This window comes from Dermacentor albipictus, chromosome 2, assembly GCF_038994185.2.
Source record: "Dermacentor albipictus isolate Rhodes 1998 colony chromosome 2, USDA_Dalb.pri_finalv2, whole genome shotgun sequence".
In the NCBI taxonomy this organism is placed as follows: Eukaryota; Metazoa; Arthropoda; class Arachnida; order Ixodida; family Ixodidae; genus Dermacentor; species Dermacentor albipictus.
Window position 1 is genome coordinate 51,599,357 of NC_091822.1, and position 26,239 is coordinate 51,625,595.

Sequence of the window (26,239 nt, forward strand, 5' to 3'; positions counted from 1 at the left end):
AATAACAGAGAACTAATGTTATCAAATAATGTTATGTCATAATTTACCATAGCGACGAGCTGACGTTGTTTGCTAATTTTCGCCGCCCACTTTCCTGCTTTCTCATAGCGGAAGCGGTGTCGCTAGTTTCAGTGAAATAGACTCGCTACACGCCATGCTTGCACTACTATGACGGCTCTCCCTGGTAGGCAGTGGCAAGGGCGTAGCCAGGGGGGGTGGCTTATGGGGCTTCAGCCCCCCCCCCCCCCCCCCGAAATTTTTTCGTGCTGTCATGCGCCGCCGACCAAAACAACTCCCGGCACCGGAAATCATGCTCGATTTTGTCTATAATGTCCTTAATTCACGCTCGAAGACATTTTAGTGCGAACATTGCGAAATCGGGCTGGATTTCGCGGCAACGCCCATGCATCGGGAGTCACATATCGTAACACAAGGAACCCCACCGAGCACAAAATTTCAAGGGCGTTTTGATGGCGAGCGGGCTCGTCTCGGCATCTCGCGGAGGTCGCGGAATCTACGGAGCGCTTGGATTTCAATTCTGAAAATTTGTGGGTATAAAGTTCTCATAACATTTTGATGCGAAAGGTGCATTGACATTTCCAAAGTCGTGCTTTAGATTTTCAATTCCGGAACTTTGTGGGTTTAATGATGCTGTTGTAAACATTTGACGCCAAAGGTGCATCGACTTTTCTAAAGTCGTACATCGGGCCATACAAGGAGACAGGCCAAATCAACATACTATCAGACAAGTTGACAAAGCGCGCAGCGAGATCTGATGAGACAAAGCGTTGTGGTGGTTCATTTGTGCCGTCAAGTCACAGAAAAGAATATGAAATTTTTTTTGTTCACCTGCGCCAAAGCATCCATGTCAACGCACTAAAGCCACCATTGTAACTAAGTTCTTATTTATTTTTCTACCTAGACTTTTATTCGCAAGGATACATTGAGCCTCTTTCTCTTTTTTTGTTTTTTTTTGTTCTCGCAACCCGTGGGCTGCCGATCCAGCCAGAGCGCATGCGTTTTCCTCGTGCTGCGTCGACAACCGGGCGGTGCACTTGGACGCGCGTTCGTTTTTCTCTGGCCGACTGCATTTTCGCCTGGCAGAGTTTTGGAGGCTTTCAGGCTAGCAGACGAGAAAAAGAAACAATGCATAGTCGCTCGCCGCCAGCACTGCGGGGACTCGACGGATTGCAACGCGTTCGCTTGAGCGCAACCTCTCTGGAAAATTTTGTCTCGCCGGTGTAGGATATCGAGCAGTATGCGTGTGGTTTTCTGTGGACCAAGCGTCGCACGTTTTCTTCGATATTCCTTCGGTAGCCACACTAGGTGCCCAAAGTAGGCATTCGATTGTAGCCAACATGCTTTCCTTTGCGTTATTATATTTCGCTGTCCCCCGCCCCACAAAAGAAAAAAAGAAGACATTGTTGCGGCGCAGCGAATTGTCGCATGGTGAAAGTTCGATTTTGTTACTTCTTTTGCGGAAAGTAATGGGCCACGGGACGCTTCAGTTGCCGGATACTGTTATAATATTGCGATAAAAGCTATATGAAGACTCCAGGCGTATTCCTGCCGTTGCCCTCATGTTCCGTGTAAATAAAGGCCAAGGGTGATAACATCCTGACCGCGCTCCGCATGCTATATGTGCGAGTGAAAGCGTGGGGGGAGGGGGTGAGCCGACGATGGTGGCTCATTCTTGTGTGCGCAAGGGAGAAAAGCGTGGACGAAGCGTGCCGCCTTCCGTCGCGCGCGATACATTTTGGGAGTGGAGGGAGGGGGGGGGGTGCTGTGATCGGTGAATCTGTGGTTGCGCAACATGTTTATTTGCCTTGTTGGACGCATTATATATAGTGACTTTTTCTTAGGTACGTAGATTTATTGGATACTTATACGTATATTTAAATATCTTGTTGCGAGGTTTTGTGTGTATGCGCAGTGAACTTTGTTTCCAGTGACAATGTTTTGCCCTTTATCAAGCTGTATCTGCACATTTGTATATTCCATTGTATCTTCGCATTTCTAATGCACGAAGGTGAGTCAAATGAAAGTGAGACAACCCGCCCCGCAAAATATGGTTCCGTTCATTATTTTCGAGGCATGCGCGTAGCACATACGCATCTCCTTTACAAGTGACATGCAGAGGTGAGGTTAAATGTTCTTTAATGCTCTGATACACTGGGTTGAACATGGTTGCCTGACATAATGGACACTCCAAAAGTTGAACAGCTTGGTGTCGTGAGGTTTTTGACAAATGAAGATGTTTCCCAAAAAGAAATTATTCGCCGTATGGCTGCCGTATGCGTTGAACATTTCATTTCATTGGCCACTGTGAAGCGTTATAGCAAACTGTTCAAAGAAGGACATGAAAGTTACAAAGACGATCCATGGCCGGGCCAAAGCCACCGTGCAGTCACCCCCAACACATTTGAAAAGGCCGTGGTTACTCAGTGGCTATGGTGTTGGGCTGCTGAGCACGAGGTGGCGGGATCGAATCCCGATCACGGCGGCTGCATTTCGATGGAGGCGAAATGCGAAAACACCTGTGTACTGAGATTTAAGTGCACGTCAAAAAACCCCAGGTGGTAGAAATTTCCAGAGTCTCCACTACAGCATGCCTCATAATCAGAAAGTGGTTTTGGCACGTAAAACCCCATAATTTATATTTTTTAAACAAATGCAAAGACTGATTAAACAGGAACGGAGGATAAGCATCGATGAAGTGGCAGGGCGTGTGAACATAACTCACGGCTCGGGTCACACCCTAATTCATGAACATTTAGCTTATCGGCTCTTGGGTGTGCAATGAATGCCCAAGATTTTGAACCATCGCCAGTAGCTTGGCGCTGCCTTGACTCATCTAACCCGTTATCACGATGAGGGTGACGACTTTTTGTCTTCAATTGTGATCGGGGCTGGCTCATGGTGCCTTCTACTACTAGCCTGAAGCAGTACGGCAAAGCTTACAGTGGAAACATTTGAATTCATCACTCCCAAGGAAAACAAAAGCCGCCATTTCTGCGGAAGTGTTGACTTCTTTTTAGGTCGTCAAGGGCCATTATTGATCGAATTTTGTAAACCTTGAGAGACTCTAAATCGTTTCAAATATTGTGAAAGGTCGGATCGGCTGCGTGGCGCAATCAAGAACAAACAACGTGGAAAATTGAGCATTGGGAACATCTTGCTTCACGGCATTGCCCGTCCCCACGTCGCTGATGTGGTTAATACAAAACTGGCAAAGTTCAAGTGGGAAACGCTGCAACATCCCTCATGCAGCCCAGACCTGTTGCCTTGCGTCTTCCACATTTTGTAAAACTTGAAAAAAATTGCTCAAGGGAACCAGATTCGTGTCGGAAGATGACGTGTAGTAATTTACAAATTTTTGACGCATCAACCCAAGGAGTTTTATGAGACAGGAATTACGCGACTCGTTAGTAGGACAAGTTTCTAAATACTCATGGTGACTACTTTTAAACGAAGTACCCCGTTTGTTATATATTCGCATTGGCTCACTTTCATTTGACTCGCCGTCGTATATCTAGCAAAACTCCTGCTTTTGATATGTGCTCTCTGTTGCGACTATAATTTCGGAGAAATTACTCGCAATACACAATCGGTGACAGCTGCTCCTGCGCAATACATTCTAACAAAGGACAGCATCATTGAGGTGTTCCCCTGGTCGTTGCATATGTACGAAAATGTAAACAAGGTTGTTGAATGGCAGATGTGTATATATATATATATATATATATATATATATATATATATATATATATATATATATATATATATATATATATATATATATATATATATATATATATATATATATATATATATATATATATATATATATATACATATATATATATACATATATATATATATATATATATATATATATATATATATATATATATATATATATATATTGATCCCTCGACTAATTCTATGAGGAGGAGGCCGAGCTGCAAAGTGAGCCCCCCACGAACGAAATTTCTGGCTACGCCACTGGGCAGTGGCGTAGTTTAGTGTCATGGCTGCCATGGCACGTTTTCGGTTGCTGCAGTCGTTTCTGGTGCCAAGAACCATGGGTCTTCAAGATTCTTGATAGAGGTAACCGTCGCGGGAGGTGATATTAGGACACCTCCTATTGCTTCCGTTCGTAAAAAGGACACAAAAGCATTTCTTTTCAATTGTTTTTAATTCCTCTTACTAAAGCAATTAAAAGAGGCCTGTTGAAGTATCCGTCCACAAGAGTCGCGGACTGCCCGAAACGTTGATTCCAGCATCTCAGGCAGTCCTGGAACGACGACGACCAGTCGAATAGGCCCAGTGACCAAATGGCGGCTAGGGTATATATGAAGCTTCTGGACTTGCTTCCCGAGCTTGCAAGACAAGCATGCCCTGGCAGATCTGGGGCGCTTGGGGCCATTCCTACGAGGCGGCCATGGGGGGGGGGGGGGGGGGGGACTGTGATTCGGATATTAAATATACCAATTGCCGCCGCCAAATATAGCCAAAAAGTAGCGAAGTCGCCAAGCACACTTTTCCGTCACCAGGAGCCTCTAAAAGCAGCCAGTTTGGCGAGAAATCGCCACACGTGAGAACCCTGAGTGGAGCATAAAGATATAGGTAAAGAGCGTGCACTCCCGCATGGCCTTGCGATCGAGCTACTGCATTGCCTCAAGCGTCCCGAGCGGCTGGTCAGACCGCAAATTTTGCCTTTCGAGATTTGGGACGCGTCGTATAGGCCTGTTTTGGTTTCGGTTTCGATAGCAATGCTTTCAATTCTGGTTTAGCTTTGGTTAAAATTTTCAACTACGTCGTCTATAGTGGAGCGCAAGAGCATTAATATTTCATTTTTATGCATTTCGTACATACAGACGTAATAAACTCGCCGATCGCAGCATTTGTAATGGGAAAGCCGCCAAGCAACTCGAAGCACCTAAGCAAGGTTTATTCGATAACAGGTGTTATTTTTTGCGGTTTCTGAGCCGATTTTCTCAGTTGCACACAATAGGAAGCCGTGGTTTTTTTCTTGTTTGCATAAGGAATCGGACAGATAAAACATTCGATTACCCACTTAACAGACACAAACCAAGGACATATACTACAAGAAGACTGTTTCAGTCATGGCAAGCAACGCGTCAGGTAATACTGGCACTTACGAGCAAAGCCAGGCTCATGCATATATAGTGAGGTAAGCAGCGCATAACAACGGTCTTGGTAACAATGTCCTTAACGCAAGAAACAGCCAAAGTGTTTCTGGAGACAAAGAAACAACTTATCGCAAAAGCGAGGCAACGCGTTCAACAGCGCGGTGGGGTGGGCGTAAGGAGCGGCACATGACCGGAGCAGCGTCCACGTTTCTATGGAAAGAGGACGCGTGGACGCAACTAGGTGGACATAATATAAGCTGTCTACCTTTGAGGTGAAGCGTAAGCGGACATCGCTACGCCGCCTCACTGGTGGTCACACCCTTACCTGCTCAGGCACGAAACGGCTCGTTTCTCTGTTACTGACGTTTATTTCGAAAAATAGAAATTGGAACATGGCAAAGTGCACTTACAAAATTGAGCGAGATCTGGCGCCAGGGAACAGAACAATCCGAAACTAAAACTGAGCATATAATGAAAACCTTACAAGCAGGCTGACAGGTACTTGCAAAGCAAACGTAAACATTATTGGAGCAGCGCATGATAACCAACGGCTCCTTTGATTTCTTCAAATTTTTCATAAGTTCACCCACTCTTCTCTCCTGGGTATGTGCCGCGGGAAAGGTGACAATCTTTGGCAAATCTTCGAGAACTCGCTTATGGCAGTATGCCACAAGTAGTAGCGAATGCTTGCGTGTATTTACACTAATGTCGTACTTCCGTGTGCACCTCTGATTACACTTCTCCCCTCGAAAAACATCGCAAAACCGCTTTAGTACTCGGTGCAACGCTGCGCCGACGCGAAACAGGATTTTACCCATCGGATGTAGTTGCTTGGCACTTAACCAAGGTTTTCGCTAAAGCTGTTTCACATAAATTCCAACATCTGCGCTACATCTAGGAGACTGGCGATGTGAGCCTACTGGTTGTTAATCTTCAAACGAGCGAATTGTAGCGCGAACGAGAAGGTACATAAAGAATGCGCATACGCAGTGCTACAACATTTTTCTTTCACTAGTGGCGGTGAAATAGGGGAACGTTTCAATGCTAGCCGCATAGAGCATTCATGGACAAACGTTAGGCGCGAAATAATGCGCAGCCTAAGCCTACAGGGGCCTCGTCTTCATGGGTGGTGAGAGTAGCGTGCTGCAGAGTGGAGTGACTAATGAGCGCTCCGTAAAGTACATCAGGTGACAGCACAACTAGGACACGATGCGTACGTACCTGAAATGCTAATATGGCGAAAGCCATAAGAGCCTCATGGTTCGAAAGATTAACTGTTCGGGGTTATGGCACCAAAATTGATGGTGCCACAGCAGTCGACCATATGTTCCCGAAATCCGTAGCGCATCTATTCGCTGCACCTCCATCACGGAGGCTGAAGACCCGGCCACGGCATTATTTATTGCCCACACAACAACCACAAACGGTCGCGGAACTCTACGGATTTTCAGGCGGCCTGCCTAAAATACCTGCATGTCCCAGTCGGCCGAACAGCAACGAGTATTCTCCTTGGCGCACCAGATACTAGTGGCCCCATAGATACACGAAATCTCCCATCCGGCATAGCATAATGTGGACGCAGGGTCAAGCGGTACTGCAAAGAAACAAGTGGCCGACAGTAGTTTGAGGATACACAAGAGACTGAGCACTCCGTGATCCTGCCCTGGAAGTGTCCATCCCGGTACCGTGCGACTACGCGGCCATCCTGAATTGTTGCAAGGGACTAAGGTGGACTCCACTCCCTATAAAAAACTAACAAAGGAGCAAGCTGTCAGGTGGCGCTTCATCTAGACTGGCACGTAACCCAACCTACACATTCTTAATAAAATGCACACAACCGCACACCCCGCGCTTTGCCCATGGTGCTCAAAGAAGCAACGCTTTTACACGCCACCTGGACATACCGGGCAATCCACGGACTGCTCCTATAGACAAAGCAAGTGTGGAGTTGTGGGAGGAGCTGCTGGCCAGCGACAGCCTCGACGATCAACTCAATTTGATCTACAGGGAGTGCAGAGCGGCAACGGCCTGTGGCACCCTGTACTGAGGGCAGCCACTTCCGTTTGAATGGTAACCACGAAACAAGTGGGCCCCACACCAGAAACCCGACTTCTTCTTTCAAATAAATGGTTTTCTCTTTCTGCTCAAACGACTATTGATGGGTCTCGAACCCACAACCTTCGGTGGCAGTCGAACAAGCGACCACTGGTGGAAGTCGGACCCACGGCCTCTGGGGTTAATTAAGGCGCTCGAACCCACGGCCTTTGGTAGTAGTCAAATTCGCGGCCATTGATGACTCCAAAATTCAATGCCACGAAAATTGATGGTAGGTAAACCGTTGATGACCGAACTCATGAAAGTTGGTGCGAGTGGAACCCACGATTTATGGTGTTATTGAGCGCTAAGTTAAATAAGCCACAGGTAATTAAGAGAGGTAATTAAGACACTCAAACCGACGGCCTTTGGTGGGAGCCAAACCGAATACATTTGGTGCTAATTAGGGCGAACTTAATTAGGAGAGTTCATTAAGGCCCCCGAACCCGTGACCGTTGCTGGGAGTGGAACCCTCGACTTTTGGTGGGAGCCGAAGCCCATACTTTTGCGAGTTAATTAGGACAAAATTAATCAATGCAGTTGAACTCCCGATCTTTGGTTATTTAAGGCAAAGTTAATCAAGACAGTCAAACCCCCGATATTTGGTGCTAATTAGAGGCAAGCTAATCAAGGCAGTCAAACCCCCGACTTGTGGTCTTAGTTAAGGCAAAGATAATGAAGCAAGTCGAGCCCACGACTTTTGGTGGGACCAAATTTATTTGCAAGAAAATTGATGGTGCCACCATCGATGCTCGATCCAACGACCACTTAAGGGAGTCGAACACAAGACCTTTGGTGGGGAAAACAAGCAGTAGGAAGTAATAATGCATTGGAATGAGAATATCAAGTAATTTAATGAATGAATGTTTGATGGCTTATGGTGCAAGGGCGAAGGATGACCAAAGAGCGCCATGTCCGTGGTAATGACTTCGCAGTGTAATCATGAGTTCGATGAAGTTGGTGTGACATGGCTGTAGAGCAGCCTTAAACATGGTGGCGCTAAAGTGCGTAAAATCTGTATAATAAGATTATGGCGATGTCTTAGGACGTGGAATATGAACATTAGCATGCATTTAAAAAGAATGATACGATGTGTAAAAATATATAGGTTATAAGATATGCTAGAGCACTACTGCCTCAGAGCCCTAGAAGAAGAAGGTCCTGGAGGCATGTGCTATGCAAAACTGTTATCGCAGCGGCATCCTCTGGAGCGAGGATGCTCTACGAATATAATGGGCATATAACATGTACTACGACATCATTTAAGAAGTTGAGGACTGCCTTGGTGTCAAAAAGCGGTTCCTTACCGAGAAACACAGCCGGGTGTAGAGGGATGTAATAATGGTAAGCAAGCGGAAAGTGTTTCCGTTTCAGCTTCCCGACACTCCAGCAGCACGTGGGGGACGGTAAGCCTCTCACCGCATCTTCCAGTAAGCAGATAATTATGGTTGCCAAATGTGGGTCCTATTCTGAGGCGACAGAATAGGACATTTGTTCGCCAAGATCTTGTTGGGGAGGGCCAAAAACCTAACTGTGGCTTTATAACGTGCAGTTTATTATTTATTTCTGCGTCCCACAGGCGTTGCTAGTGGCTTCGCAGTTTCTTTCGTATGTAAGGTTTCAGATCTGTGAGAGGCACCAAAGCAGTATTATTAGCAGCAGGGGGTGGCATTGACGTAGCCATCTGGTCTGCCAGAACGTTACCTTCGATTGCCCTGTGGCCAGGTACCCAGCATATGATGATATGCTGGTGAGATAGATAAGCTTTGCACAGGTCGGAATAGACCTCACTAAGTACAGGATTTTTATGTTTGTAGGCTAACATTAAGGCCTTCACCACACTTAAGGAGTCTGTGTATATAACGGCTTTTTTGAGTTTTGATTTCTTTATATGCTTTACAGCTGACCATACAGCGTAGGCTTCTGCCATAAAGATACTTGCTTCTGGATGTAGTACATCGGATTCCGAAAAAGATGGAACGATGGCTGCATAGGATACTCCGGCATGTGACTTGGAAGCGTCTGTGTAGAACTCTGTGCATGAGTGCTTGTACTGAAGTTCTAGGAAATGCGTTCGAATTTCTACCTCTGGAGCATGCTTTGAAACTTCTAGAAAGGATACGTCACATTCTGTGACCTGCCAATCCCAAGGAGGTAATAGCTTGGTTGGGCGCATTAGGCGGTGCTCCAGGAGTGGGACATACATTTCATCGCTAAGCTCCTTCACACGCAGCGAAAAAGGCTGTCTTATAGACCGACGATTGCGGAAAAGTGCAGCACACGTCATATCAGTAATGCTATTAAAACATGGATGTTCAGAATTAGAGTGCACGTTAAGGAAATATGTAAAGCTGATGTATGATCTCTGCAAGTGGAGCGGCCACTCATTCGATTCGGCATATAAGCTTTCAGTCGGGCTTGTTTTGAATGCGCCAGTTGCTAAGCGGATGCCTAGATGGTGGACGAGATCCAGCATCCTTAGCGCGCTCGATGCGGCAGAGTTATACACTACGGCACCATAATCCAATCGTGACCGAATTAGGCTCTTGTAGAGATTCATTAGACAGTTTCTGTCACTAACCCACGTAGTCTGAGATAGAAGTTTCATAAAGTTCATCGTTTTTAGACATTTTTCTTTCAGATATTTAATGTTTGGGATGAAAGTGAGTCTATCGTCAAGTATAATACATAGAAATTTGTGCTGTTTGTTGATAGGTATTTGTTGTCCACACAGTTCTAAGCAAGGATCCGGGATCAGGCCTCTCTTTCGTGCAAAAAGAACACCAGAACTTTTGTTGGGATTGATTATAAATCCATTTTTCTCTGCCCATTTTGATACTTTGTTCAAGGCATGCTGTACCTGTCTCTCGGACACTGCGAGGTTACAGGACTTAAAAGCTATTTGAATGTCGTCCACATAGACAGCATAGAAAATGGCCGGTGATAATGAACCATGAAGCGTGTTCATCTTCAGGATAAAGAGCGTACAGCTAAGCACGCCTCCTTGGGGTACACCAGTTTCGTGTGTAAAAGGACGTGACAGTACATTACCGACTTTTACCCGGAATGTTCGATTAGACAAATAGCTTTCTATTTGGTTTAGCATATTACCATGAATGCCCACTTCTGACAAGTCTCTCAAGATTCCGTAGCGCCACGTTGTTTCGTATGCCTTCTCCATATCTAGGAATATGGGTAGGAAGAACTGTTTGTGTACAAAGGATGTTTCCTTCAATACGTACGAGATGATCAGTTGTGGAGCGCCCCTCTCTGAAACCACAGTGACAGGGATCAAACATTTTGTTCTGTTCAAGGAAATGAATGAGTCGCCGATTATACATTTTTTCAAACACCTTACAAAGGCAATTTGTGAGGGCTATCGGGCGGTAACTTGCCACTGAGGAAGGGTCTTTGCCTTGTTTCAAAACCGGGACCACAATGGCTTCTTTCCATACGGTTGGAAGGTATCCCACAGCCCAAATAGTGTTAAAAAGTGCGAGTAGTGTGACTTGCGTGTCATTGTGTAGGTTTTTGATCATTTCGTACATTATTCTGTCAGATCCCGGTACAGAGCTCTTGCATGGACTCAAGGAAACTCTCAGCTCGGTAATACTAAAAGGACGGTTGTAAGGCTCATTCTCTCGACTTTTTCTTGTGAAAGGCTTACGTTCTTTTATTTGTTTATATTTAGGAAAAGATTGTGAATAATTGGTTGAACTTGACACGTTCTCAAAGTGCTCCCCAAGTTAGTCTGCGTGATCTTGCAGTGTATCGCCCTGTGTGTTTACCAAAGGAAGTGAATATGCTTGTCGCCGTCTTATCCTATTAACCGTGTTCCAGGCTTTGGCCTCATCCGTAAACGAGTTGATACTCGATAGAAACTTCTGCCAACTTTCTCTTCTGGCCTGTCGGCGGGTTCGCCTGCCTTGGGATTTTACTCTTTTGAAGTTGCTAAGATTCTCCGTAGTAGGAGACGCGCGTAGCTAACCCCCAGGCTTTGTTCTGTTTCTTACGGGCGATCCTACATTCGTCGTTCCACCACGGGACGCGCCGTTTGCGTGCCAAGCCACTTCCGATATTCATTTAGATGCGGCATCTATAATGAATGCTGTAAAGTACTCCACAGTAGCATCGATTTCTAAAGAAGACATATCAGCCAACGAGATATTAGTAAGAGTTCGGAATTTCTCCCAGTCGGCTGTATGTATCTTCCACGTAGGAGCTTGTGGAGGAAATTCATTTTTTTTAGATGTTCTTAGCAGTACGGGGAAGTGATCGCTCCCGCAAGGATTGCCCGTAACTTCCCATTCGAGTTCGGGCAGTATAGACGCGGAAACTATACTAAGATCTATTGACAAAAAGTTTCTGTTCTGAAGAGATTAATATGTGGGTAGTTTCTTATTGAGAAGGCACGCTCTAGAAGAGAAAAGGAACTGTTCAGAAAGATGACCTTGCGCATCTATACGAGAGTCGCCCCACAGGGTGCTGTGCGCATCGAAATCGCCAAGAACAAGATAAGGTCTAATTGATCTATCAAGGACTGAAATTCATGTTTGTTTAGTTGGTAATGCGGGGGTATGTAAATCGAACAAATAGTGATGAGTTTGTGTAGCAGGACAACTCGAACCGCTACTGCTTCGAGGGCCATTCGTAGCTGTAAACATTGACACGCTATGCTTTTTTCAATTACAATGGCAACACCGCCCGATGATGTGACAGCATCATCGCGATCTTTGCGAAAAGTAACGTGCTGTCGAAGAAAATTTGTGTGTTTTGGTTTTAAGTGTGTTTCCTGTAAACACAGCACTTTTGGATTGTGTTGCTGGATGAGATTTCGTACATCATCAAGGTTTCTAAGGAGACCTCTGATGTTCCATTGAATAATTTGTGTATCCATATTGAAAGTAAATATGTGCTGTGTGTACGGAAACGGAACTGATGCATTAGAATACAGAGCATTTTCGAGGCCCTGTAACCGGGGTTTTGCCTTTTCTGGAGCGTTTGAGGGAGCCTCGCCGCTCCTTAGGCGCTTGGTGCGCCGTGGGGATAGGTGTTGTGTCCATTGCCTCTTGTGAGGCGCCGGACACGCGCTCTTGCGAGCGAGAAGTTTTTCGGGAGAGTCTCACCTCGGAAGGCAAGACCCCTGCGCCCACCAGCCCGGAGGTCGATGGGGCTCCCTGTGCAATTTGGCTGCGCCGGCTGTTGCCAGCGCTGAGAAGGGCCGGGGAGGTCGAGGCAGCCTCGGCTGCGCCTACCTTCGCAGCCGCTATGGGTCCTGCGGGATCGCTGCGTGTAGCGCAGGTTGCCGCAGATAACTCTTGTGGGGCCGACAACCGAAGGGTAGCCTGGCTTGCTTGCTGGTTGGATGGAGTAGGCTTACCTACTTCCACCCGGGGGGCAGGAGCCAAAGGTACCTCGCTCGCTAGCTCGCTGTACGCGGGCTGTGTACTTGGCATTGGCCGCTGCGACGCTGCCCCCCGACGCGCCGCATCAGCATAAGGTGTGCTTTGGAAACGTGAGCACCTCTTACGGGCTTCCTTAAATGAAATATTTTCTTTGACTTTGACGGTGATTATGTCCTTTTCTTTTTTCCAGTTCGGACAGGAGCGTGAGTAGGCTGGATGGTATCCACTGCAGTTCACACAGTGAGGTGTGCCACTGCAATTGTCGGAAGGGTGGCCCTGGACTCCACACTTTGCACAAGTTATTTGACCACGGCAGCTCTGCGAGCCATGGCCAAACCTCTGACATTTGAAACACCGTCTAGGGTTGGGGATATATGGTCGCACAGTTAATCTGATATATCCTGCTTCGATGGTTTCTGGTAGTACGCTGGATGCAATTGTTACGATAAGATGCTTGGTTGGAATTTCCTTATTGTCCCGTCTAATGATAATACGCTTTACATCGGTCACATTTTGATTTTTCTGCCCTTCCAGGAGTTCAGCTTCTGTCAAATCCTGAAGGTCTGCCTCTGACACGATTCCGCGTGAGCTGTTCATAGATTGGTGCTGTGCAACAGAATCTGGTATGTTACCAAAGGTCAGCAGACTGCCTAGGTTTCGCATTGATTTTTCTGTGGGATCTCAAGAAGAAGATTTCCGCTTGCCATTTTCGTCACCTTATAACCTGACCCTAAGGCTTCAATCAATGATTTTGACACTATGATTTGTGAAATGAGCCTGGTTTGTTTTGCAGCGTCCTCACTATATACAACATGGTATTTCGGATAGTTCTCTTTTGTGCGGGTCAAATATGTACTTAAGTCATCGGTGCGTGCCCTCTTCTGAGGGTGACGATCAAGTAGGCGGGGAAATGCGGATGTTCCCATTGTATTTCGGGTCGTTTTCGGCAGCGATGGCGGCCACCCACCACGGAGCCCAACATGTGGACGCTGCAGAACTTAGCGCATAAGGCTGCAGGCGCCAACTGTGCATTGCCGCTATAAGCTAATATATTATGCCCAAGGGAGGGCACATACACAAAGTTAATCCTAGCCGCCCCAGAAAATTAGGACGTGATGGAAGAGAAGAGATGATAGGACAGTAAAAGAAAGATGATAGGAAAAAAATAGATTGAATAGGGGGACAGGAAAAGGCGACCGGGTGGGTCCGTCTGGGGGTGCCGTCTATGTGAAGCAGAGGCCAAAGAGGCGTGTTGCCTCCGCTAGGGGGCCTTAAACGTGCAAACACCCGGCATCGGCTCAGCCTCCAGGATCCCCCTTTCCCCAGACAGGGCTAAGCCGCGCACGGCTACACACGGGAGGGTCCAACCCTCGTGCGCTCGGGTACGTGGTGTCGCAACACGCCAAACGCCTGCTAACGCAGACGCCCCGTCGGGAATCAAGTAATTTAATGAATGTGTCGTGACCTCGCAGGATTTCGCCTTCATCCTTTTTAGGGCATGCTAAAGTGACTGTCAACTATTTTTCATATCCAGCTGATATCTAAAAAATGGCATAGTGCAAATCTGTCTATACGAGTGATTCCCTTAAGATGCTTACGTTACTTCCACTACTGATTTCAACGTGGAGTTAGCTAATTTAAACGATTCACCTTTATGTCTTTAATTATGCACTTTCACGCACGTGTCGCAACTGCGAAATCAGAGCCGAGTTCTAGTAATGTTTGCCCAGCAGACATGCGGCGACTAGCATGACTGCCAATATAGCGTTCATAATATTTCCTACAACGTGCAGTGGTGTTCCAAGTGACATCATCTCAAACTGCTAGAGGGACGCTTCAAAACTGCATTAAATAATCTTTTGATCTAGCTATGAGGACCTTTAGGTTCTTGAGGAAGCGAAGTTCGTCTTCGTTCTGAAAACTGCATGAAAAGGGGCAGCGCGCTATGTCGCAGGCGGTTAATAACCACAAGGGCTTGAACTGAAAAAAATAATAGAGGTGGTATATATATATATATATATATATATATATATATATATATATATATATATATATATATATATATATATATATATATATATATATATATATATATATATATATTGGAAGCAAGACAACGAACGCAGGCGAATAATCAGCAGCGCTATGCTCGGGTTTCTCGATCTTGGTGGGACTCTTGCGTCTGTTCTACCGCCACCTTCGCCGCTCTCAATTCCCAGTCAGTAAACCTTTTTTCCAACTGGTGGAAGGTGATGGGCAATTTGAAAGCGTACAAGCTGTAACTTTGATCCGGCACACTACCGTCAATCATGCCCGACGACGTGTCCCCGCACGCGCCTCCTCCTCCATCTATCAAATGCTCCGCCAAAGGGACCCTGGTGTTTTCACCGGCGCGGTTGGCTACGACCTGGAGCACTCGCTCTTGTCGTACGAGAGGTGAAGCGCGTACAACAACCGGTACGACGCCTCAAAACTGAAATAAAGAATTCTTTTTTTTTTATCTCGCGGGTGTGAGCAGCCTACAGTACAAGAACCATAACAGGTGGTAAACGTTTAAGACCTCTTTCGGAAACTTCATTGGCGGCCGCCCTGCTGTTCGCAAGCTGCGAACAGAGCAGTCTTTGCGGAAACCAGCACAGCAGCCGGGGGAATCATTCACGAGCTACATCAAAGTCAAGACTTGTGCAAGACAGTCACAGAGTCGTACAGAATCAAGCGTGCCATGGAATGAAGGTAATAGAGGATTACGTTTATAATGTGCTGTTTGCGAAGATTCCACTCACTGTGACAGAAATCATTGCTATTTGCCCAAGTTACAAGGAACTGCGAAGGGAGCGATCATTGAACAGTCTCCCGCCTTCGCACGACCAACATCTCGCTGGATCGCCTGCCGTTTCCGACCAGCCAACGCTGCTAGTGTAGATAAAGGCGTTTGTGCGCGAGGAAGTTTCCCACCAGTTTGACTTAGTGCCCATCGCTCAGCCGCAGCATATACAGCAGCCTGCTGCAAAATTTGTGCCTACGCTCCGCCACGCGATTGAGCGAAATATCACCGAGCTCTTGCTGGTTCACCGCCAACAGCTCCATGTAGTGGCGCCCCTCGCTTATGCTGAAGTCGTCACTAGAGCCCAACCATTCCCTGCAGCTCCGCTCCTCAGTTAGGACGACGTTGTACCCAAGACCAACGGCGAGTGGCCGTCCCGTTGTGTCCACAGAAACCTCGTACATTGCGCCCTGTGGCGTGGACTCGACCTGCCGTCGCGAACTTGCGGCGTACGTCCCACGATCGCCCAATATGCTCTGCGTGTGGCCATGCATGTCACGCATGTCATATCGCCCGCCACTGTCGAAGCGCCAAACGCTTGGTGCCGCGTCATCCGCGATATTCCTTGATACAGGCGTGCTAGGACAATTTTGCAGCTCTCACGACCCCTCTTCGACCCCATCAGCTGCTGGACCGACCCTCGTTACCCGCCGTTGCCCCTTTCCGCGTCGCCTGTCAACGTCGCCAATGCGACTTCACGAGGCAAGGATTGTGGCGGCGTCTAAGAGTGTTTAGCCATTATCTGTGTCCTTACTAAGATCCGTCTTTGTTTAAATGGGCGCCCGCCCGATGTAGTCACAGACCGTCATGGAGCCTGCTGGCGCTCATCATTGCCAGATCCCTCAGGTCGCCTTAGTTGCTTGGCACTTCGGCTACAAGACTTCGATATCCGCGTCTTGCACCGAAATGAACGCCAGCATTCTCACGCCGACGCCCTGTCATGCTCCATCTTGCACGACATCATTTTCTGTTCCTCAGCGTCTAAGTCTACCATTTTGCCCATTGAGATTGGGACAATCGCGCCGGAGCAGTGAAAGAAACAGTCTTTTCTCCATTATAGACTTTCCCTCCGATTCCTCGGCACAATCGAAAACTCGCACGCTGCGTCGTCAAGCTCAGTATTTCGTAATTGGCGTTGACCCGTTTCACCGGCATAATTATTACTCAGACGGTCGCCAGTGGTTACTCGCAATACGTCGAAGCCTGCGTTCCGAAATCTGCTACTCTTTCTATGCTGATCTACAGTGTAGGCACTCGGGAGTTTTGAAAACTTACCAACGCCTTCGACAGCGGTGCTATTTGCGAGGGATGTGCACCTATGTACAAAAGCTTAATCCCTCTTGCACCGATGGCGAAAGCCGCAAATTTTCAGTCTGGCAGTCCTGAGCCGGTCTGCAGCGTCTACATTGCCCTACCAGGCCGTTTGGGCGGGCCTGTATTGATTTTTATGGGCCAATCTCCCGGACAGCTGCTGGTAACCGCTGGGCCATCGTTGCCGTTTAGCATATCACACGATACGCCGAAACCGCAGCCCACTCGACAGCTATAACCTATTTCGCAGCTTCATCCTCCGTCACGGTCCCCCCCAGGAACTTCTCAGTTATCGGAGGCGCGTCGTTTTTCCGAAGTTGTTGAGGCTGTCTTGGTTCACTGCCACGTTATAAACCAGACAATTGCATGCCTCCATCAAACCAAAAGGCTAACTGAACCCTTCAACCATACGCTTGGCGACATTCTTGAAATCTATGTCGCCACTGATTACACAACTTGGGATCTCCTTCTGCACTTGGCCACCTACTCATACGACACTACCACTGAGAGCACCACTGGTGTTTTGCCCTTTTTCGTAAGGGCAGTCGCCACCCGTTGCACAATATCGGCACAATTCTGCAGATACAACCGGATGCATCCGAGTGTGCGCCGGTTTCTGTCGCTGAGAGACATGTTGAGGTGTGCCGCGAACTTGCACAGCCCTTAACTTCAACTGACCAATAATACTAGAAGAGCAACCGGGCTCACAACACCGACGCGTCCGCTTTCATTGTTGGCACGCTTGTGTTGCTGTCAGTTCCTGCCAGTGCAGCTAGTATCTCTTCGAAACTACTGCCCAAACTACTGCTAAGAAGGCCCTTACCGCATTATCGAGCGCACATCTCCTGTGAACTGTGTTATCGAACCAGTCGTGCCCTCTTCGGAGCTGCGCCTTCGGGAACGAGATATTGTCCATGTGCAGAGCCTCAAGATATACTACGACCCATTCGTCGTGGTGAACTCCTAGGTCGCTATAGCGGCTCCTTTATATCACCGGGGGTAATTGTAGTGAACACGACGAACTCTGGCCCATCATCATCACCAGCGTGGGCATGGTTTCGCCGCTCATGCTGGGACTCTTGCTTCTGTTATACCGCCGCGTTAGCCGCTCTCAATTACCAGTCAATAGATCCCTTTATAATAACCCAATAAGCCCCTTACCACTTCCTGTGTCTCGTTACGATCGGTAGCGAGACACTGGAAGTGGTAAGGGAATACATCTACTCAGGATAGGTAGTGACCGCGGATCCGGATCATGAGATTGAAATAATCAGAAGAAAAAGAGTGGGCTGGGGTGCATTTGGCAGGCATTCTCAGATCATGAAAAGCAGGTTGCCATTATCCCTCAAGAGAAAAGTCTATAACAGCTGTGTTTTACCAGTTCTCATGTACGTGGCAGAAACCTGGAGGCTTACGAAAAGGGTTCTACATAAATTGAGGACGACGCAACGAGCTAAGGAAAGAAGAATGATAGGTAACGTAAAGGGATAAGAAAAGCGCAGATTGGTTGAGGGAAGAAACGCGAGTAAATGACATCTTAGTTCAAATCAAGAAAAGAAATGGGCATGGGCAGAGCATGTAATGAGGAGGGAAGATAACTGATGGTCATTAAGGGTTACGTACTGGATTCCATGGGAAGGGAAATGCAGCAGGGGGCGGCAGAAACTTAGGTGGGCGGATGCGATTAGGAAGTTTGCAGGGACAACATGGCCGCAATTAGTACATGACCGGGGTAGTTGGAGAAGTATGGGAGAGACCTTTGCCCTGTAGTGGGCGTAACCAGGCTGGTGATGATGAAACCCCTTTATTATATATGTAAAGTGAGAGTATGCCGGGATCCAGTAGTTGAAAAGACAGTTGTATGTTGAGGACGCACGTTGGAAAAAAACCTGTGCTTTATTTCCGGCGTTTGGGCCATGGTCCCGCCTTCGTAAATGAATACATGAACGCTATATCCTTCTGCCTTACATTTATCACATACGTCCATATTGAATGAAGGCCACAGCCCTGATAAAGGGCGCACCGCGGTGGAAACGTCAGTGCAGTTTAGGTATTTTTCTTACGTGCTTCTATTCTTTCAACTATATATTTATATAAATAGATATGATCTTCAACGTGCTCAGAATTCCTTTTTGACTTAGTTTAATTATCTTCGAATTCTACGCTTCGGGGTATATGTGCTCGCTTTTATGACCCGGACTGTGAGTGGAATCGACTAGCGTGGAATCGACACTGCGCATGCTCAGAGAAAATACACGCTTTACCTTGAACTCAAGATTTAACAAGAGAATGGAGGTACAAAATAACGTGTTCCTGGGCTGCATGATCAACATTTGGTAAAGCTATCGTAGCGCCCGCGTTGTCAGGTTTTCTCTTTGTGCGTGTTTTATTTGCAATTCAGTGGCATGACAATCAAAAAAGCCAAACCTACTGAAAGTGAAGGTGGGATGCTTGCTGTGGAAGGGCGGTAGTGGGTGTCATGGAACAGTCTACACATCAGAAACAAGTTCTTTTTTATTGTAGCTCTGCTGTCAACAGCTGGACAGTGCTACCTGTCTGATTACTCGTAAATCAGACGTAAATCAGGCTTCACTGAGCCTTGTTTGCTGTCTACAGGAGGGAAGACGGAGCAGCAGAAAGAAGACGCAGAATCTTGGCGACTACGAGGATGATATTCCGAAGTAAGCACTAATCGGCAAGGGACGAATTGTAGAATGAAAACATCGGCGCTTCACTTTATCTGTTGACGGTTTCTTCTGAAAGTGAATGTATACGAATGTGCTGAGGTTTCCATTTTTTACACAAGCCAGCGACACACCACCCCGCAAGAGCTCAAGATGTAGCCACAGGCTTTCCAAACTTTCGAATCGCGCATTGTTTGAGGAACGCCCTAACGAGTAATATAAATAAAAAATATAGTCTGGGGTTTCACGTGCCACGACCACACTGTCATGGTGAAGAATGCCGTAATGGTGGACCACTAAATAAATAATCTTTCCCATCAAGAGTTCTTAACCGTGCACCCAATACACGGCACACGGGCGCTCTTGCACTACGCCTCCGTGGAAATGAGGCCATCAAGTCCGGGATTCGATCCTGCGCCATCAGGCTTAGCAGATCAACACCAAAGCCACTGCACCACCACGGCGGGTGGTGGTGTTAATAAGGAGTTACACATTTCCACATATAGCATAAGGAGAGTTACCGCCCGAAATATTAACTAGAATATATATAAGATAAGGCGAGCGAATCCAAACCTTTTTCGATATGCCTATATTCATGTCTAATAAGCCTACTTCAAGCAGTGCAACGCTAAAGAAATATTAAAGAGCAATCACAGTCTTCTGTGACCGTCCGTCACGAGCCGATACAAGGAAAAGAACAATCCAATTGAGGAGCACACAGTACGATTAAGCAATAGTAGTGTTTTATCCTGTAGGAGTCGATATCTTGCTATATGATAAATAATTCCGAGGATCTTGCTATTCGCTTTACTACGTGACTAGCTAGGAAAGCGTGATATCCATGAGAACAGTTCTTCCGCATGGTGTCGTTCAGTGCTTTTACACCGCAATCTATTTGCTTTATTGAGAAAGTAAATGTATGTACATTTATATATATATATATATATATATATATATATATATATATAGCTGTGCGGAGTATGTCCCTTTATCTACAGCGGATCCATCAGTACAAGAACTACGCCGCCTCGCCGGACTTTCGCCGTCGCGCTCAGTCATGGCCACCGCACAATATACCCTCACCAGCAGTGCCTTGGTGAGCCCAGTCCCTATCCAGCACTACCGAGAGCCATGCACGCTTCGGCGAAAGCAGAGGAAGATGTGGAGGACTGGCGAACCCATTACGAAAGGGTAAGCAAATACAATAACTGGAACGCTGCCACTCAGCTTAGGAACGTTGTTTTCTTCTTGGCCGGCATGGCGTTGGTATGGTGCGATAACCACCCGGACACGCTTCGTTGAAGAGATCAAGAGGTGTTTCGGTGACTCGGATGCAGAAAAGAAACGTACGGAATTCGCATTAGCCTAGAGGGCTCAGGTGCCCAGCACCTCCACCAAATGTTACACACGAGGTGTTTAATGGAGAACCAGATGAATCTGGGTGATAGGTGCGTTTTTATCGGTCAAGAGGCAGCTTGGCTCACGTCGTTCTCGTGAGCTCGTGTCACAATATATATTGTCACAGAGCTCGTGGCAATATATATATATATATATACTATCACGTAGTGTACTTATCGTCGCTAATAATGCCATAGCATCGCACACCAAGTACACGTACGAGGCATTTCTTTATCGGGGCAATTAAGGCACTCGGACAGACATGCGCATCCATTGGTATATGAGGAGGACAATTTACTGCACATGTGCACTGAATTGCAAAAGTTTGTGACTTTATGCTACTGATCTCGCTAAATAGGTGAGCCACAGATGACTGAATAGTGTTTGTTCAGCCAAAAGCACTGAACGTACTTTTTGCACTAAATATATATGCTAAGCTTGTGCGGTAAATTGGGTTAAGGAGTTTACTGCTGCCGATACGTGGCAGCAAGAAAATGCACGTGGTGATAAATGTTTCGTGCGCACCTACCTGAGCAGTTAAGTGTCACGCCCATTGCACTGGCTGGCCACGAAGCGGCTTCGTGGCTGACGCAGAACGCCTCCATGAAGTAGACATAGAAAAGGCCCGAGGTACAAAACACGCCTGTGGCAAACATAATGACAGCGCAGCCAACCACTGCAACATGCCAACTGTTTGCATGGTCATTAACAGTACGCCGCAACTCGGGTTGCAGCTTTTCATCCGGCTGAGACGTGCAGTTACATGAAACTTGTGGTGGTAATGCTGCATAAGAAAAAAAAGCACATTAGAATGTTTTAGTTCCTACGCACAAAGCAAACATGTTAATAATCGGCGGCTGACTAGCATTGCGCAAAAAAATTGTACTTTTTGATGTCTGAACGAATCTAGGTTCCCGCAGAAGCATCAGCCTCAGAGTGCCACAGGAAGAGTGAGGGTAGTCACAAATCGGCTGGCAAGCAATAAGTGGCATCCAAATACGTATTGCCCACGGTAGTAGAGTACACTCCCAGAGCCTGAAGGCAAGAAAAGCTTAGCGGAGGAGAAATGCCACAAGCGCCGTCACCGAAAACGTGATGTAACATTCCAGACGACCCAAACCACGTGCGTCTCAAACAGTCGTTCAGCGACGAACGTCGCCGTTCGAGTACAAAACTTGGTGAAAAAAAAACTAACGAAAGTTTTTCGCAATGAAAAGGGAGAAAGAGCCAAGGAGACAAATTTGATTTCCTAGAGCAATGACGACTTTTTTTGTAGTAAGGACATTTATGTGTTGCGTTTCTTGTTTTGTGGCGGAATGTCGTACACAACACAGCTGGCAACTGGCACATCTATGGGGTTGGTGCATATAGCCATACGTATAACGCGTCTCGATATGTGCGTGCTTTCTTATGTTGAGCCATTGGGTGATGATGCCGTTTGTGTGATGCAAAAGTTCGCGGGAGACTTCGAGGAAGCCGCTCCTGTGGTAAAATAATGAGTACAATGTACAAAAATCAGACGCAAACAAGAGGCCCGTCCTAATATTTATTGTTCCGTCCCTCAATGGTAAGATTGGGGGAAGCAACATGGGCTATGACATATTAGAAATGTATGCCAATTTTCACTTTCTCATTATATTAACATCGTCTTTCCTAAGTTTGATTGTCCTGATTTGCCTAATGTGGATGAAAATATATAATATAGGACCTGAAAAACTCTATATCTGGTGCTGATGGAATTACCGCCCAATTTCTGAAAGAAACCGCTGCATGTTGTTCAAATATATTGGCACAACTATTTTCACAGTCTATAGAATGTGGTGTCCTATCCAGCGACTGGAAGGCGGGCAGAATGTATCTGTCTCCAAGCAATGTGACATAGGTAATCCATTAAACTGCAGCTCCATATCGCTCACCAGTGTCCCATGTAAACTCTTAGCGCATGAGCAAAAACTTTGAGCGCACAACCAGACGAGGACGGTCAAAGAAGACGGGAGGTACAGGAGCGCTAATTTGCAACTACTTGTTGAGAACCGCTAAGCGAAATATAAAGGCTTGTCGTGGCCCTACATCAAGAGAATGAATGACGATGCAAGCATTTTAATTACTTCGAAGGTGAAGCAGTCGACGGCTTGTACACACAGTTATCACCGAACTATCAATCATCTCTGCCTCGATGATTTCATGCGTGAAATGGATCCTGCTTCTCGGGACAGTGATTCATTTTAGACAGATTGGCACCCATCTCGATTTCACGCAGTGATGTGCACTTTGCCCAGAACTGGTCACCGCATAAGATCATCACTAGATTCACACTTCGTAGAGTCCACATCGAAAAACCCTCCGCACTTGTCCCTGAAATTTCTACGGTGTAACAGGAGGCGGTCATTTACGAATCTCGCACTTTCACCTATATTTGTCTTGCTGCAATAAATCGGCCGATTCCGGATATTTGACGAACTTCTCCTAGTGCTTCTTTTTGCAACGAAGTTTGTGAGATACGCCTGGATGTCAATCTGCGCACTTTTTGAAGCTTGTCCTGTGTGGAAAAAAACAACCAGAACGTCCACCGTTTTCCCAAAATTTTAGTCGAAGTTACAAGCCGTGAATGTACGGAAGCACCGCCAACTTCAGCTTCCCACCAGAAGTCCGCAAGGCATAGGCTGTTTTGACGACTGCCATTTAAATATGCCTCAGCGACACCGACTAATGCATGAGAGGGTTACCCAGAAGCAGTATTTCAGCCTGATCTGCTGAAATGAATGCAGTTAGTTAGGTAATTCGGGTTCAATGGCGCAAAAGCGACTAAGGCCATGCTGCGCCAGCCACAAGATAGTAGGAATTCAAGTGTTGAAGCAGCGGAAGCTGCGTTACCTAGAGTGTGTGTAAAAAAAAACGGTTTCTTCTAGAAAGTTGAACAAGTCAGTGAAGGGCAGTAGCGGTTTATCTCCGAGTATTGAGGCGGGGTGTAAAGGTATATCTAAGTTATAGAGATTCTGTAAAAGCTTTTTTTTCTGTGTTTCTATATTTGGACATAACATAATAATGTGCATTACTGTGAGGGGTTCATGGCACTTCTCGCAAGTTGGCGGGTTTTCGTTTTGTAGTAGAAAATTGTGTCAGCTGTGAATGCCCGATTCGGAGTCTACATAGGATCACCTCATAGAAGCGTTGCTGGTGATTGCACGACTTCTATTCGCTAAGCAGGGATTTTATTGTGTGTAACTTGTTATTTGTGCAAGAGTCCCATTCTAGTTGCCACTTTGATGTCAGGGTCTTATGAATCGCTCGGATACTGTCTTTGCATGGAAGTGTTGTTTGCGTTATACTTTTGTGTGCTGTCATGAACGCGCATCTATCTGCTGCTTCATTGCCTTGTATCCCAACATAGCTTGGGACCCAGCAGAATCGTAAGGTTCTTCTGTATTCGTTGTAGGCCAACATGTTTAGGATATCGCCAAGTAGGGGTTCAGACTCGGAGTTAAGGTTTAGAGCTCTGAGCGCGCTTAACGAATCAGTATATAGGATAGCATTCATCTGCTTGTCGCTGGTAATTTTTTTTACTGCCGTCCATATCGCTAAAACTTCAGCGGTCAACACTGAAGAAAAATTATTTATCCGAATGCTATTTTGCCAATTTTTCGTTATTATTCCGACACCTACGTACTCTTGTGTTTTGGAGCCGTCAGTGTAAAATTCCGTGTAATTTTCGTATTTTTCTTGAATAGATCGGAACTTTTGTATTATGTGTTCTTGTGGAATGTCTTTTTTCTTTAGATGTGTTAGTGTCCAGTCACATAAATGTGAAAAGTTCTACCATGATGGCGATCTTGGTGGCCTTTCAGCTACCTGCAGGGCCTCATGAGGAACATCATAAGCTTGACAGTATTCTTCGTACCGTAAGATTAGTGGCCGAATCATGTTCGGTTTGCTTGTGTAGTGTATTCGTGATTGGCACTGTGGTACGATGTTGTAGCATATATGTTATGGTGATGATCTAATTCGCAGTACATAGGAAAGTGTAAGTAGTGCTCTGCGTTGCTGTAAGGACGGCTCATTGCAGTCAACATATAAACTTTGGACAGGCGACGTTCTGTAGGCATCGCTTGCCAGTCGTAGGCCGAGATTATGAACTGGACCGAGTCGCTTGATGTATGGCTGCCTAGCTGCACCATAAACTACACTACCGTAGTCGACGATGCTACCTACGAAGGACTGGTATATACGTAGTAGACAAGTCGGTCAGATCCCCAGTGCTTGTGCGATATCACTTTGAGGATATTTAATGCTTTATTTGCTTTAATTTTAGTTGTGTTAATGTGGGCCAGGAAGTTCAGCTTTGTGTCAAATGTTACGCCTAAACATTTGTAGTCTTCTTTGAACGGTCAGATTGTACCATGCAATGTGAGAACTGGATTGACGTGTAACCCTCGTTTCTGGGAGAAGAGAACGGTAACAGTTTTTCCTGTTGAAAAACGGAATCCATTTTCGTCAGCCCATTGTACAAAGTTATTTATGGTTATTTGTAGTTGTCTTTCGGATGTGGGCAGATTTGAGACGCGGCAAGCCACTTGCAAATCGTCGACATATATTGGGTGCATAACACAGTATGGTGTGATCTTATTAACAGAGTTCATTCTGATTATGAATAGTGTCATGCTCAGCATACAACCCTGTGGAACGCCATTTTCCTGCGTAAATGTGCGTGAAAGTATTGTGCCGAGACGCACCTGAAATGTTATATTTGCCATAAAATCAGATAAACAGTTTAGCATTCTGCCACGTACTCCCAAGTCAGCCAGGTCCCTTAAAATTCCATACCGCCACGTGGTATCATACACTTTCTCTAGATCGAAAAATACTGTGAGACCGTGTTGTATGTGTAGAAACGCGTTACGTATTTCATGTTCTAGTCGTACGAGGTGGTCAGTTGTCGAGCAGCCCTTTCTGTATCCGCACTGGTGCACGTCAATTAGGTTCCGTGTTTCAAGGATGAATGTGAGCCTTATGTTTATAATGCTCTCATAGGATTTGGCTAGACAGCTTGTTAAGGCAATGGGCCTGTAGCTGCTTGGGGATGTTGCGGGTTTACCTGATTCCAAAAAAGGCACTATTACTGCATTTTTTTAGTCTGTAGGCATTGCTCCAGATTCCCAGATCTTGTTAAAAAATTTATGACGTGTTTCTGCTGATGCTTGAGATAGGTGTGCCAACATTGTGTAGTGGACACGATCAAGACCTGTTGCTGCTTTTTTACCGGCAGAGAGAACCCTGTTCAGTTCTTGCATTGTGAAGACGTTATTATAACGTTCATTTGAAGTTCCAGTAGTGGGCAGTCTCTGCTTCGCCACCGACGTTTTATATTTT

The 26,239-nt window shown here is 46.3% G+C and overlaps 1 long non-coding RNA gene across 1 annotated transcript in view; it reads right to left on the reverse strand.

The window, feature by feature from the left end:
• LOC135904323 (uncharacterized) overlaps nt 1-21,723 on the reverse strand; it is a 36,932-nt gene extending 15,209 nt beyond the window's left edge. Inside the window, exon 1 of the long non-coding RNA XR_010565095.1 lies at nt 21,402-21,723. This is a non-coding gene — a long non-coding RNA (uncharacterized lncRNA). The remainder of the gene's footprint in view (nt 1-21,401) is intronic.
• Nucleotides 21,724-26,239: the final 4,516 nt, after the last annotated feature.